Source organism: Melanostigma gelatinosum, assembly GCF_949748355.1.
Source record: "Melanostigma gelatinosum genome assembly, chromosome: 5".
NCBI classification, from domain to species: Eukaryota; Metazoa; Chordata; class Actinopteri; order Perciformes; family Zoarcidae; genus Melanostigma; species Melanostigma gelatinosum.
The window spans coordinates 22,640,177-22,655,600 of record NC_136638.1 but is presented as its reverse complement, the minus strand read 5'-3'; the positions used below and the strand labels follow the sequence as shown (position 1 = coordinate 22,655,600).

General features: G+C 38.8%; 1 long non-coding RNA gene across 1 annotated transcript; it reads right to left on the bottom strand.

The window, feature by feature from the left end:
* Nucleotides 1-898: 898 nt before the first annotated feature.
* On the bottom strand, nt 899-3,017 carry LOC306777736. Its single transcript, XR_013772004.1, has 3 exons — nt 2,905-3,017; nt 1,372-1,436; nt 899-981 (listed from the first exon to the last, which is right to left on the bottom strand). It is a non-coding gene; the product is annotated as an uncharacterized lncRNA (long non-coding RNA).
* Between the last annotated feature and the right edge of the window lie 12,407 nt (nt 3,018-15,424).

Genomic DNA, 15,424 nt, shown 5'->3' with positions numbered 1-15,424 from the left:
ACAAGACTTTTCTAGAAAAGGCAGCTTGAGGAAACTAGTACGATAATTGCAAATGTATTTATTCCCCTTATACCCTTAAAATAATGAAGTGCACCATACAACCAAATTTCCATACAATAACATTTTATATGCAGATGATACAGTTGTGAAAATGCAACTTAGATCTGAAAAAGTAGAATTACACAACAGAGAACTCAACTATGCAACCTTACACCTGAATTAGGTCCCTTTTATTTAAAAATATAATTTCATCTTTTTAATTATTTTTTCAGTGAATCATCTTAGAAGACGATAAAAGCAGCAATTTGTGTCAAAGCATTGGCAAACCGAGTAATTACTTGAATGTATTCTACAGGCTGATAGTAGTCACAACAAAAGGTTTTCTTATCTGCTTCTGAGTCAATGGTGTCAAGAGGAATGTGAGTCTGATAGAAGATCTGCCTGTAGCACTTCATAAAAGGATCAGCTTTCCTCTTACTGCTGTGTGGATTAATTTAGCTCCCGCTGGGAACTTTGTTTTCCGTATAATATGTGCTCACAATGATTATACCTTCAGAAAGTGTTGTTGATGTTGTGAGGAAGCATAAAACCAAGTCTCTGAAGGGCTGACTAATAACCCGTTCTCTCTGTTTTGCCCCAAAAGCTGCGGGTGACATTTATTAAGGTGACACAGTCTGAGTCATTTGCTGCCACTTCATATCCTTGTTTGACCAATCGGAAGCACTTAATCCAAAATGAAAATATCAACTTCTCGTCATTTGTTACAAACATGCAAAGCTGAGCAAAGTCCAACCCTATGAAGACGCATGGGGTTCAGTTCACATGCAGGCCTTGCTCCGCCTACAGGTGGTGCTGTGTGTTGTAGTCTACTCGCACAGCAGAGTACACACACTCTTTGGGAGACTCTCTTTTCTTCACTCCTCTCGCTTTTCTTGAGGAGAAATTCAGTGCTGCATAATTAACTGCATCTCTGTCACTGTCCTGCAAATAATAACTGTCTGTTAATAATACACTTTTGTAGACTAGGACTGTAATACAAAGAACAGTTAATCACAACCAAGCCTGGAATATATAGGGTCTCATCAGGCTGCATGGTGCAGCATCTGATTATATACTATTGAGTACCAACAGCTAAACACTACAGGGGGAAAGTTGATGCTTATTAATACAATATACTTCATAGTTTCATTCCACTGTAGGTTTTATTGACAACCTAAAACATTGGTTGAAGAAAATAAATATGTTTTTTATAAATCTGTCAACTAGTGTGAAACAATGGCAGAAAGAGAAACCAGGAGACCAGAGTCAGAATAGTGTCACAGTTCTGACTCTGAATTTGGGGCTTAGTATCAAGGTTGTAAACATATTTACCAGGTCAGCTGATTGATCCACTGTCGACGTGTCATGGCCAGGATTACGGGCGGCACTTGTCGCTTCTGCTGATAAAAGCAAAGCCTTCAGAAAGTGCTCACACACTGGGAACTGCTGGTCATATATTAATGTGATCGATGCGTAATCAACCACACAACGCCTCACATTTTCAGTTCTGTGCTTTACAGTTAAACATTCACTCCTGTGAATCTCAAGCGACTCTTCTAGTTGGAAAATGTTACATGGGGTTTAAGTGTTACTTTTAATTGACTGAATACACCTCAACTTACTCCTTTCTTTTCTATACTAATGTGAGTTGCCGAAAGCAAAACCGTGGTAAAACCTTTCACCTTACTCAGAGGCCATCCTCACCATAGAAACGTTCGTTTTGGAGCAACAGAAGTTAGACGGCTGGCTCGCGGGACCACAGTTTCGCATTCTGCTGCTCGTGTTACCACAGTTTCACAAGCGTATTGAAGAACTACTGTGGCCTTCAGGTAACCTTTTAAGTGCAAAGTTTTCTTGCAAGAACCAGTGTTTGGATTGTCCATACTGGGCTACTGTAGAGAAATTGTGGTGCAACTTGGCAGACTCCATGAAGAGGACCCGCTCCCTATGTAGATACTGTATGACAAACTCATTCGAAGCTCATTATACACTTGTAAATACGTAGTTGAGTATGAGTATTTATTTCTGCTAGTATATCTCCCTAAACCCTACACACTAGGAATTTGTTAGTCTATCCCCTAAGTTTTTCTCTTTTGCTGGACTACGCGGTTTGAATTCATCTCAGAAAATATCATGTCCTTTTTATCACAGATTTAGCATGAAACTGTAGTTCATTTGTTAGTTTTCAGAGTATGGATCTACATTTACAAAACGTATGCTGAATGAGAGTGTCTGTTTATTTAAAGGGTGTAAAAGTCAGATTCTTCGAGTGTGACAAAGTATCTTTCAAAACGATACATTTGCATCCAGAACATTTATTTTTCGAAAATATTTAGTTGTGGTGATGAGTTTTTCTTATTATTTACAACACACATCTATGTTGTCCTAAAGAAGACGTGGATAGAAAATAAAAGGTGACCTTTTCTTTGAAGTGGCTCTGAAATTATGGAATGTTTTTCCTTGACATTTGACCTTTTTTATTTGTTTTTAGGGTCTATCGTTGTTTTATTTGACTGTTTTTACGGTTTTATTTTTAATAATATATTCTTGTGAAGCACTTTGTGATCTTGGTGCTATTATGAATACATTTTACTTACTTTAGTTACTTTAAATAACTCTGGACTTAACGCGGCAACCATTTATTCAGAAGCTCACAGTTTATATCCTTTAGGCTACAACTGACAAATTACTACCGACACTTGCTACACAGTGGTGAAAAAGACAAGAAGATAGAGAATACAATTATTCAACAGCTCATAAACAAAACGGAGAAACTGAAATGACAAATTAAGCGTAGTCTTTTCATTCTGGAACATACTCATAAGTTAACACTGAATTAAGTACGTGTAGATTTGGGGAACCTACCTTTGCAATGTTCACAAACTTTCCTTCGATTTATGTAGAAAATAAGGAGGACAATCACAATCACACAGCATGCCAACAGGACTCCAAGCATAATGACAGCTAGTTCCAGTTTTGAGCCTGGAATTAGAGAAATGTCAAAATAAGACACTGAACACCTCATTCATGTATTTAAGAATTCACTATTCAACATTAAATACTTTAAAACGTACTTGTCTCCACTTTGGTTCCGTCACCAAACAGGATCTCTCCACATGTGGCCACAGCACAGTAGTAAGTCCCAGTATCAGAGGAGTTCTGTATAGTTTTGGACAGACTGTAGACACAACTTCTTTCTTCTTGTTTATCACTGTGAGTGTAAATGATGCTTGGATGAGATTCTCCTGATCCGGATCTGAACCAGTGCACACTGTGTTCACCTGGACACTGGACTCTGTTTTCTTTGTTCTTGGAGAGAAGTGAACACTGGAGAGTCACTGAGTCGCCCGGCCGGACCGACTCAGTCTCCGGACTTTGTTTCACGTATAAAGATTTCTGCTGATCACGATCTGCATGATTCAGGTAAACAGACATCAAAAGGAATTAATTATCTAAATAATTTATATCACGTACAAATGTGGCACAAACACTGCAAGTAAAATATATTTTACCTTTAACAGCCAAGAAGATGCCTTGACCTAAACTGTGTAAATACGATGTTCCATTGACACAGAAGTATGTCGCTTCGTCCTCTTTGCTGATATTTCTGATGGTAAGTAAATACTGACTCTCCCTCTTTGTGATTTTAAAACGTGAGTTGGTAAATTGCGGATCAAGTTTTAGTTGATTGTAAACTCCTGTAGCAACCGTTTGGACCATACATCCAAGAGGCTGCTTGTACCAGTAAAATAATGTGCTTTCTGTCTCAGAAACTGAACACTTCAAGGTAACATTTCCACCAAGTTCAGCCAAAGTCAAAGAGAGCTGGTCAGGAACCTCTGCAGTTTGAATCAGATCTGAAGAAAAGACAACAAATAAAAACAAATTGACAACACAACAAGACAAAAACCGGGAAAAACGTATCTACCATCAGATTATTATTTTGACTTGTCTTTTAACAACACAGTTTAATAGAAACAATAATAATGTTTAAAGTTGCACTTACACACTGTACTTAGAAAAACCAAAGCAGCCAGTCTTCCGATCATTGTGGTAAAACACCCGTCTCTTGCACAACTGATGTCTTCCTACCTAAAAGAAGGTTTAGTCACAAGATCATCAAAGTGTTGTATATGGTTTACACTTTGCTCTCCACGAATAACAATGTAAAACAGATCATAACCAACCTACAAATCTACCTGTACATACTCTACTTCCCCCCCATCATCCAGTGTATAAATAGAGGAAATGGTTGGGTGCCTCCCCCTTTAGCCTCTGGAACACATGGTGGGTATGATGAACAAGCAATTGACAAGCATGGTCAGGTTTATAGATAAGTGTAATATGGGGACAAATGGTGTGTTCTCACCCACTTTGTCACACACATGTATTGCTTATTCTTGTTTTTTTACGTTATGGTAAGTGTACATGAATTATCATGAATTTATGCATAAAAAAGTAAATTGAAGGACAATATGTTAATTAATGCATCAACTAAGGTTTCTCTATCTTCATGATTTCTGACTTCATGAAGCCAATGAAACAGAAATTAGAGCATCTGTAGCTTCTGTATTGTGACTTATCGCCCAGTGAAATTAAGTAGTTGAGCGATGTACAATCTCAAGAAGGATTTAAATCAAATCGTTCACATTTGATTGGACCTTTTAAAAAGAAGAGCTACAGACTGTGGCTTCACACACACCTCTCTTGTTGCTTCAAGTTAGAGATTGATTGATGTTTGGATGTCATAGTATTGGTTAAAATGAGTTGTCATACTAATGTAAGCACACGTCATATTTTGTTTTAGAGGAAGAAATGATGATTGGATTTTGATATAAAATACGAAGTTGATTTTTTGCGAACCCGCTGTGAAAACAAGTTCTTTTTTAATTTCGTCAAAATCAATGACAATTCAACACGTCACCAAAATCTGAAGGATCTATTTACAATAAATATTCGGAGGGAAAAATGATTTGTCTTGTTGCTTCTCATTTCACAATCGAGTTGTCTTTGTATGCCACGCTAAGATGATGAAACCTGACCTTAATTAAGCCCAAAGTGATTGATTTTTACACAAATTCTACGATTCGTATCAATTATCTACACTAGTATTTTTTAACCTTTAATTATCCAGGATAGTGCCATTGAGATTAAAAATCCCTTTTTCAAGAGAGTCTCGTTTATGGGAAAGTTAACTAAAAGTGTTTCTCTTGCTCCAGATATCTGGGTTCACTCTCCGTCTCTCACCAACGACCCCTAAAGAAAAGCTGCTAACCCCAGACAAGTCAGATCAATCTGTGACCAACAGTCCATAACCTTAGTATCACCTTTCTGTGTCCAAACTCCTCCTGCACCTTGATCTGCAGTACTCCTGTACGCTTTTATTGTGAAATGTATAATTAGCATTCCACTTGCCTTGTTGAAAATGTAGCAAAGCAGCTTTCAAAATATCAGTTGTCAAATTAGAACGGCCATATGTTGTAGTCCTGTAAATCTCCCCACTGCGGGACTAATAAAGGATTATCTTATTTTACGGCGGCAGATCGATATTAAACTAATTTAATGCATGGTTAAGTGCTAAAAGCAGGATACCTCCCACTTGCTCACATTGTATGATGCAAACAGCTTACTTTATTGTGCACACAGGATATTGTTTTCGCAACATGGATTTTCTCAAGAATGACTGGAAGATTTCTGACATAATCCTTTTTTATTAAAACTTTGATGAATGTTTCATGATGCAGTCAATATTCCAAGCCTCAACAGATATATTCATTCTTATTTCAACAAAGCAACATTAGTAAACACAAGTTAAGGCTGGAGCTCGCTACTCAGGCCACACAGACACCTCTGAACACACATCACATGTCTTTTGTACTCACATGGATTTTGAGGATAATATTTCTGTGTGTCTTTGAAGAAACATAATTCCAGCCTGAAATGTAAGTAAACAATGCACAACTACTGTCATGTAAAGATGAAAACATTCACGCACACTTTATCCATATCATACTTGTGAGCTTTCCAAAATATATCAAAGAGCTGAACTAGGGCTGGGCGATAAATCGATTTAATCGATTAATTCGAATGTGTGCTTTAAGGCGATGTGTTTTATTGAAAATCGAGAAAATCGCCCCCACCCCTTTTTCCCGTAGTAGAGTGCGCGCGCATTGTTTACAAACTAAAACAATGGCGGCCAGCAGCTTCACTGCTGCCGCCGCCACCTCACAAAAACAACCCAGCATTTTGGAGACATTCACCAACTGTACTCCGCATGAGAAGAAGAGTGCCCGGTGGAAAGCCATCACGGATGCAGTCGCGATGTATATCGCAAAAGATATGGTGCCCATATACACCGTGGAAAAGCCGGGGTTTATTCACCGTCTCAAAGCTTTGGACCCCAGGTACGTGCTACCAAGCCGTAAACATTTTTCTGACGTTGCCTTGCCTCGGCTGTACAATAGTACACGCCAAAGGATCTCTGCGGAGCTGGAGGGGATGTCATTCTACTCCGCAACAACTGACCTGTGGTCCAGCAGGTTGACCCAGACACCGATCCACTTGACTGGTGGAAGCGTCACCAACTTAACTTTCCAAGGCTAAGTACTTTAGCAAAGAAATACCTCTCTGTGCCAGCTACAAGTGCCCCCTCTGAGAGGCTTTTCAGTGTGTGGGGGGGGGGCATTGTTACATGCCACCGTGCATGCCTGAAGCCAGAGGTAGTAGACAGGCTTGTCTTCCTGGCAAAAAATATTTAGAAAAAACATGCACTACTGTTTAATACTGTTGGTTATGTTGTGAATGCACTTGATTTTGTTTACATGCACTTATTTACTGTGCAAAATATGTTATGTTGATGTTAGATCAGATGTTGCACTTTTGAAAATGTGAATGTTAAAGGGTCATATACATTTTATTTCATGCTGTGTTTGTATCAGTGTATTCAGTTAGAAAAGCTTACTGTAAAAAGTTACATTTGCACAGTTGTTTACAATGGAAGGCTACTATTTAATGCCATTTAATGTTATGTTTAATTTAATTTTATATTTAAATGATTCAGGCAAACAAAAGAGTGACCAAATACTTTTTGTATACTACAGGCACCTTTCTACAATGTTCAGGTTTTGTTTGCACTTTATTTTTATCAACCTACTTGGGAAAATCATCACAAAATAAAAGAAAAAATTGTTTTCAACAGCTTCTGTCATCTGCAAAAAATTTTGGGGGAAAAAAATCGATTTAAATCGTGAATCGGATTTTTTGTAAAAAAATCGGAGATTTTTTTTTTAGGCCATATCGCCCAGCCCTAAGCTGAACTGTCTTTTGTTTTTACAATCAGAGGATTTCACCCAAACAGAAATCAGTGCCGATCGTTGATTCTTTCGACTTGTTTTTCTCCGTCGTCTTCCTTTTCATTGTAGATAGATCCAGTGATGGAGTAGTTCAGTGCCTCTGTGTCACCGTCCTAAAAATAATAGTTTTAATCGTCAGATCTGTGACAACAAGACCAAGAGTAAATGGTATCAGAGAGGCTTCCTGTAAAGATAGATTCGATTTTTTATAAACAAGAATATCTGTTGATTCCAGTTATGTTCTCCGTCTTTGCAGTTTACTAAACTCACCTTCAGTTCCTTGAGAAAACAAGGATGGCAATCACAATCACACAGAGAGCCAACAGTGCCCCAAGGATGATGTTAACTGGATCCCAATCCTGAATTGTTCCTGAAAGTAATTAAAAAGTAATTTAACTCTTTACTCTTTGTTTCCATGAAGTCATCCATGACTTTTAGGTGACTCATTAGTAAATAGCTTAAATACTGCAGATTAGTATTTTTCAGTTTATCAAATTTGTAATTTATCATAACTCATAATAATCATTTTAATTCTTGAATTTCATGAAATAGTTGAGATGATGTCATATGAGTCAAGACCTTTATTGGTTTCCAAGTCTAAATGTTGGGCACCTTTCAGGTAAACGTGTGAAGGGAACAATAAGTTGTGAGATGATTCATGAATTTAAAGTTACAGTTTGCACCATTTTCCTCAAGAACAATGTGTAGACTGTTGAAAAAGAATCCCTTTAAGTCATCACTATGACCCACTAGGAGTGTGTGGTGGTGTCTCTGCAGAGACTCTGCCCTCTGCCTGGATTTCATCTTTGCTTCTTATCTTGCTGTATTTGCGGCGTTGTTGGGCGTCATTAAAGAGCCTTTGAGCCCCATGTCGGGGATTCATCTGTGTATCTGTGTTATCTGTGTGTCTGACTGAGAGCAGCAGTGAGTAACACACAGGGCCGACAGGATGAAGCGTCCACAAATACGGCAACGCAGCACCTCTGCAGGGTTGTGCGGAGCTGCGTTAAATCATTGTAGAACTTAGCGGTTTATATTATTTCTGACTAAAAGTTCTGCATAGTTGAGCGCGTGGCCTCTTTGAGTAACAGGTGTGTGCCGTCACATTAGCTAGCTGTGACGTTTTAATGACTAAACTGTTTTTTAAAAATATTTAAATACAATATATGAAAATACAATACTTATAGTTAAACTGTAAATACGTACTTGTCTCCACTTTGGTTCCTTCACCAAACAGGATCTCTCCACATGTGGCCACAGCACAGTAGTAAGTCCCAGCATCAGAGGAGTTCTGTATAGTTTTGGACAGACTGTAGACACAACTTCTTTCTTCTTGTTCATCACTGTGAGTGTAAATGATGCTTGGATGAGATTCTCCTGATCCGGATCTGAACCAGTACACACTGTGTTCACCTGGACACTGGACTCTGTTTTCTTTGTTCTTGGAGAGAAGTGAACACTGGAGAGTCACTGAGTCGCCCGGCTGGACCGACTCTGGACTTTGTTTCACGTAGAAAGATTTCTGCTGATTAAGATCTGCATGATTCAGGTACAAATGCATTAATAAGAATGAATAATTACAATTATTAAATGTGGAAAAAGAAAAATGTATTTTACCTTTCACAACCAAGAAGGTGCCATTAACAAAACTCTGTGAATATCTTGATCCATGGACACAGAAGTATGTCGCTTCGTCCTCTTTGCTGATATTTCTAATGGTTAGAAAATACTGAGCGTTCCGCTCTGTGAGTTCGAAACGTGGGTTGTTAAATTGCTCACTAAGTGTCACACTGACAGCAGTAACAGCAGCGACCTGTTGGACCATATATCCAAGAGGCTGCTTGTGCCAGTACAATGATGTGCTTTCCGATTCAGAAACTGGACACTGCAAAGTAACATTTCCACCAAGTTCAGTCAAAGTCAAAGAGAGCTGCTGAGGATCCTCTGCAGTTTGAATCGGATCTGAAGAAAAGAGACAGAATGTAACAAAGTTAAAGCGCAAGATAAGTAAACAGGTGAAGTATGAACCCTTCCAAAGATTAATACATGGTCGTCTCTTTCTCAAAGTAGTTAAGAGTTGCACTTACACACTGTACAAAGTAGAATCAAAGCAGCCAGTCCTCCGGTCATTGTGGTACAGCACTCGTGTCTTGCACTACTGATGTCGCACAGCCAAGTGGAAGATGTAGTCACAAGGTGATCAAGGTTAGATCACAAAGTAGAATGATTGGCTGAAACATAGAAAATGAACGTCCCCCTTCATTTTTTCAACCTTTGATCTATTTTCATTAGATAGGAAATCTAGAAAAAGTAATAAGATGTTTTAAGGACTAAACTATGTTTATGTTTTTTTATTATTATTTAAATACAATATATGAAAATAAAATACTTTTAGTACAACTGTAAATACATACTTGTCTCCACTTTGGTTCCTTCACCAAACAGGATCTCTCCACATGTGGCCACAGCACAGTAGTAAGTCCCAGCATCAGAGGAGTTCTGTATAGTTTTGGACAGACTGTAGACACAACTTCTTTCTTCTTGTTTATCACTGTGAGTGTAAATGATGCTTGGATGAGATTCTCCTGATCCGGATCTGAACCAGTGCACACTGTGTTCACCTGGACACTGGACTCTGTTTTCTTTGTTCTTGGAGAGAAGTGAACACTGGAGAGTCACTGAGTCGCCCGGCTGGACCGACTCTGTCTCCGGACTTTGTTTCACGTAGAAAGATTTCTGCTGATCACGATCTGCATGATTCAGGTAAACAGACATCAAAAGGAATTAATGATCTAAATAATTTATATCACATACAAATGTGGCACAAACACTGCAAGTAAAATATATTTTACCTTTAACAGCCAAGAAGATGCCTTGACCTAAACTGTGTAAATACGATGTTCCACTGACACAGAAGTATGTCGCTTCGTCCTCTTTGCTGATATTTCTGATGGTAAGTAAATACTGACTCTCCCTCTTTGTGATTTTAAAACGTGAGTTGTTAAATTGCGGATCAAGTTTTGGTGGATTGTAAACTCCTGTAGCAACCGTTTGGACCATACATCCAAGAGGCTGCTTGTACCAGTAAAAGAATGTCCTTTCCTTCTCATAAACTGAACACTTCAAGGTAACAGTTCCACCAGTGGCGGCTGGTCAATAGACGGCCATGGGGCATGGCCCCACCATGAGCCACACAAAAAACAAAACAAAAAAAAATTATAATTATCATAAATTATATAAATTGTCAATATTTGTGTTTTTGAACGATGGAATGTACCCAGTAATGTGTGTAAAGTATGATATCTGCGCAAAATATATGCCTTTCCTGCTCGTCCTCTCCCCCTGTGTGCGCTCTGCTCGTGCTCTCCTGTGTGCTCTCTTGATATATATACTAATGTAAGCACACGTCATTTTTTGTTTTAGAGGAAGAAATGATGATTGGATTTTCATGTAAAATACGAAGTTGATTTTTTGCGAACCCGCTGTGAGGTTATCTTTTAATTTCGTCAAAATCAATGAAAATTCAACACGTCACCAAAATCTGAAGGCTCTATTTACAATAATCATTCGGAGGGAAAAATGATTTGTCTTGTTGCTTCTCATTTCACAATCGAGTTGTCTTTGTATGCCACGCTAAGATTATGAAAGCTGAATTTACCTTAATTAAGCCCAAAGTGATTGATTTTTACACAAATTCTACGAATCGTATCAATTATCTACACTCGTATTTTTTAACCTTTAATTATCCAGGATAGTGCCATTGAGATTAAAAATCCCTTTTTCAAGAGAGTCTCGTATATGGGAAAGTTAACTAAAAGTTATTCTCTTGCTCCAGATATCTGGGTGCACTTCCCTTCTCTCACCAACGAGCCCTAAAGAAAAGCTGCTAACCCCAGACAAGTCAGATCAATCTGTGACCAACAGTCCATAACCTTAGTATCACCTTTCTGTCCAAACTCCTCCTGAAAGCAAAGCAGCTTTCAAAATATCAGTTGTCAAATTAGAATGGCCCGACTGGACCGACTCAGTCTCCGGACTTTGTTTCACGTAGATAGATCTCTGATAACCGTAAATTGACAAAACTCATGATAATTTACCCTTTTAATGAAATCCAGATGGATTTTTGTTTTACTTCATTGTTAGACCAACTACACTACACATTTCAGGTGAGGAATGCTCGTTTAAAGATAAACATACAAAACAACAAATCCGCAATAATAATGACGCTGAGGTTAAAAAATAAAGTACAAAATGCAACATCTTCTTAATGGACCATAAGTAAGATAAGCGTACTCTGCCTCAGGGAGCAAAGGACAAACAGCTTGATTTGATGTCTTTTACCTTTCCTGCATAAGTGATGCTCAACATGTATTCTGAGTTTCTATCTGCACCTTTAACGGGCTGATTACAGCCTGAACAATTCTGACTTTTCTGTAAGAGACTGGTTGTTACAAAGCTGTCTGACCTGACTAACACAAGACTACCAAACATCATGTAACTGATGTGTACAGGCAGCAAACCACAAAAGAAAACTAACTCTGGTCACAACAGTGTACCCAATTATTAGGAATTTATTGTTTAAAAACCTTTTGCTACATGGGCTCACTACATTTCTTTCTGTAAAGTCCAATTGTTTTTGGGTTAGTTTATCAATGTATGTTGAGTATTCATTCGAAAGTGACATGTCAGGACCATTTATTTGGCTTTCAGCACAATATCTCTATGAATTTGCGATTCTGCAGGACATGATTTCGGTCTGGTGCAGTGTTGGGCAGTGATTATGTTGTATGTGCATTTTTGTTCAAGAAAGTTTGCAAAATAATGTATGAGTAAACATCTAGTGGGGACAACCACTGTCTTTCCAGTCTCACAGCAAAGGCAATTTACGTTGAAAACAACAAGCAAAGCCACACGCAACAGCTACACTGACAGGCGAGCCGTTTCTGCCTTTGACCAGCCACTGAAGCTGCTTACTTAGAAGAGAACAGCCTACGAGTATCAACAGGATATGTAGTGAGGTTTGTGGTGCAAGAGGGGGAAACGCTACTCGAGGCATCAGAAAGCTCATTTTAGTTTAACCACTATAACTGATCGTTTACATTTTGCCCACAATTGGACTGCTGTACATTTGTTTTGTTCTTAATAAGGAGTATAGGTCCGCGACATGCACTGTGCATCACACTGCAAATGAGAGGAAAAGCGGTAATCTTTGAGTTTTCACTACACAGTGGTAATGTGTTAATACTGTTTCCATCTGCCCTGCTGGCACATCATGTACATCTGAGAACATGTTTACCAAAGACCAGTCACGTCTCATGACTTCTTTGAGCTGCATGTTTCACTCATGAGTCCGTCCGTCTGTCCGTCCGTCCGGCCGTCCGCCTGCTGCACTATGAAACTGTACTTTGTGTACTGCACTTTGTTAACGTCTTAACCCCCCTCACTAAGACTAAAATGGTGCGAATGAAAGGAAGTAAATGGGGTTTCAAATCACACCTCATTTCGGCAGCCAAACCACAACGATGCTCAACTTTCCACGCGTCATTTGTTTGTCAGTGGTGATCGTTAATGCCTGTCTTCACACACGCACACACACACACACAAGAAAGTGCAGGGCAGCATACAAATGTATTCTGGTATTTTTTTATTTCATTGTTTATTTAGCAGGTACAATGCACATTACAGGTTACGGAGATAAAAGATTATTTGTGGTGAATCAAAACCTTACACACTGAAAAGAAAACCGACACAATAAAGCACCAAAAATAGCCACCCGAAAGAACAACACTAAATTCCCACTTCCGTGCGCGCCATCAGCAATGCATGTAGGAACAAACACAAGACGGTGTGTACAGACTCCCCTGCCATTGTTTTCGATGAGTTTGAGATGTATTTGTACGGGATTGTGTTCAATTGTGAAGTATCCCTACTATTGTATCACCCCAGCAACACACGTGTGTCAGGTGACTCTGAAACTCTAAACTATACAACATGTGTCAACATAGAGGCTGGTGTAACAGCTCTGTCTGCTGAACTCTTCCTGCTGATGCGTTTCACTAAAGATGTCAGAAAGAGTGGGCGGGTCATTGCTGATCAAGTGGAGTATCTGAATTTGTCCTGGATTATTTGAAACGTCTCTTCTGTCTTCCGGTCTCCTTTATGACTATTTTGAATCCAATAGCTTTATGGATACCACAAACTTAAAGTGATTTTTGATTGATCTGATTCATTTTGAGAATTGATTAAATAAACAAACGTATTGATATAACGTGCGCGAATGAACAAAGAGTTTGTAAGTTGTATCTGCTGTTTGATGACTCGTGTGGTTTTTACCAACAGATGGCAGTGATGTGAAGATAATTTGTAGCACCAGCCGTTCCTGCAAAGTCTCAATCGACAAACACGAAATGTGAAAGACCACAAAAAACAGACAAGGGCTGGTTCAGGGTTTTAAATGTAAGTTAATGCAACCACTGAATTTGAGGTTGGGTTTTTATTTCTAGTTCAGCTGGATTTCACCCATTCATAGCTCCACAGTAACACTCAATAGATGTATCGCACGTGTTGAGTCTTAACTATATTCCTCTCAGAAACTGTGTACGTTAACGGTGAGCTGCACACACACCTAGAGAACGGGAGTAACTTGTATTTTGCCTGCTCTCATTACTTTGTAGGAAACTACTCCCATGCAGAAGGTTTGTGGTGTCATGGCTTTAATCAATGTGTGTGAGTAGAACAGGAGTACAAAACCATTTAAAGTTGAAATTAAATGAAAAACCCTTTTAGATCGCATCCCAGTTACATTGTGCACCAATTTAATGATATCTTTTTTTTTTTTAAATCACTATTTTTTTACCAATCTTTTCTTCCTGTAAAATAAAATGTGAAGTTTGCTTACGTATGTATGCTAGTACCAAACAATTCCAACCAATAATTTTACATCCATTCATCATTCAATCTGCACCGCTTAGCCACTGCATCTGTTTAGCGACGAGGGAAGTGTGTGTGTGTGTGTGTGTGTGTGTGTGTGTGTGTGTGTGTGTGTGTGTGTGTGTGTGTGTGTGTGTGTGTGTGTGTGTGTGTGTGTGTGTGTGTGTGTGTGTGTGTGTGTGTGTGTGTGTGTGTGTGTGTGTGTGTGTGTGTGTGTGTGTGTGTGTGTGTGTGGAGCCACAGTCCTCTGTAGCTCTGTGACGTGCTTCATTCTAAGCCCACCCACTTTTTAGTGGTCCAATCAAACGTGGAGGATTTGATTTAAATCCTCCTTGTAACTGTACACGGCTCAAATATTGCGTTTCACTGAGGAACATGTCACAGTAAAGAAGCTACAGACGCTCCAACTTCTGTTTCACTGGGACTTGTAACTTCCTAAATGTTGTCTTTGCTATTAACAATCTTGACCAGCACTGAAAACGTGTCATGATGTGGTACATCTGTGTTGCTGCCATCGCCACGACTTGTACATTTTGGAGGAGGTACACCTCAGCTACAGATTAGCTACAAAGCTATGCCATGTTTGAGTTAGGGACATTATACATCTTAACTTTCAGTAACTTACATGCTGTTATTGCCAAAAACAACAGTTTGGAACCCCATGAATTGTCTTAGGAATTGAGTTCATATTATTGTGCCGTTGGGGAAATTAAATGAAGCTTACATCTCGTCATGGTGTAAAAATTGTCTTTGCCTTTATTTTTTGTAACCCTAACCACAACATTCCCAAACATCAACAATGCGTTTTAGTTACTTAATCATACTGTCGTTGCCAAGCAAAGATATTGGTGAGATAAATAATTCCGTCCTGAGATTGTTGGTTTAGTGCTATGAACCAATGTATAGGTGGAAATCCTTACATTACATTGAACAATGGTAATGTGGAGCGTGGGAAATGAGTTCCCTTTGAGATCAAATTACATCAGGGTCATGAGAAATTTGCTTTTGTTGTTGTTGATTTTCTTCACAGCAGAAATGTACACAAAATATGTGTAACGTGAGATGGCCAACACATGAAACAACACTCGCAATACTTGTTGGAA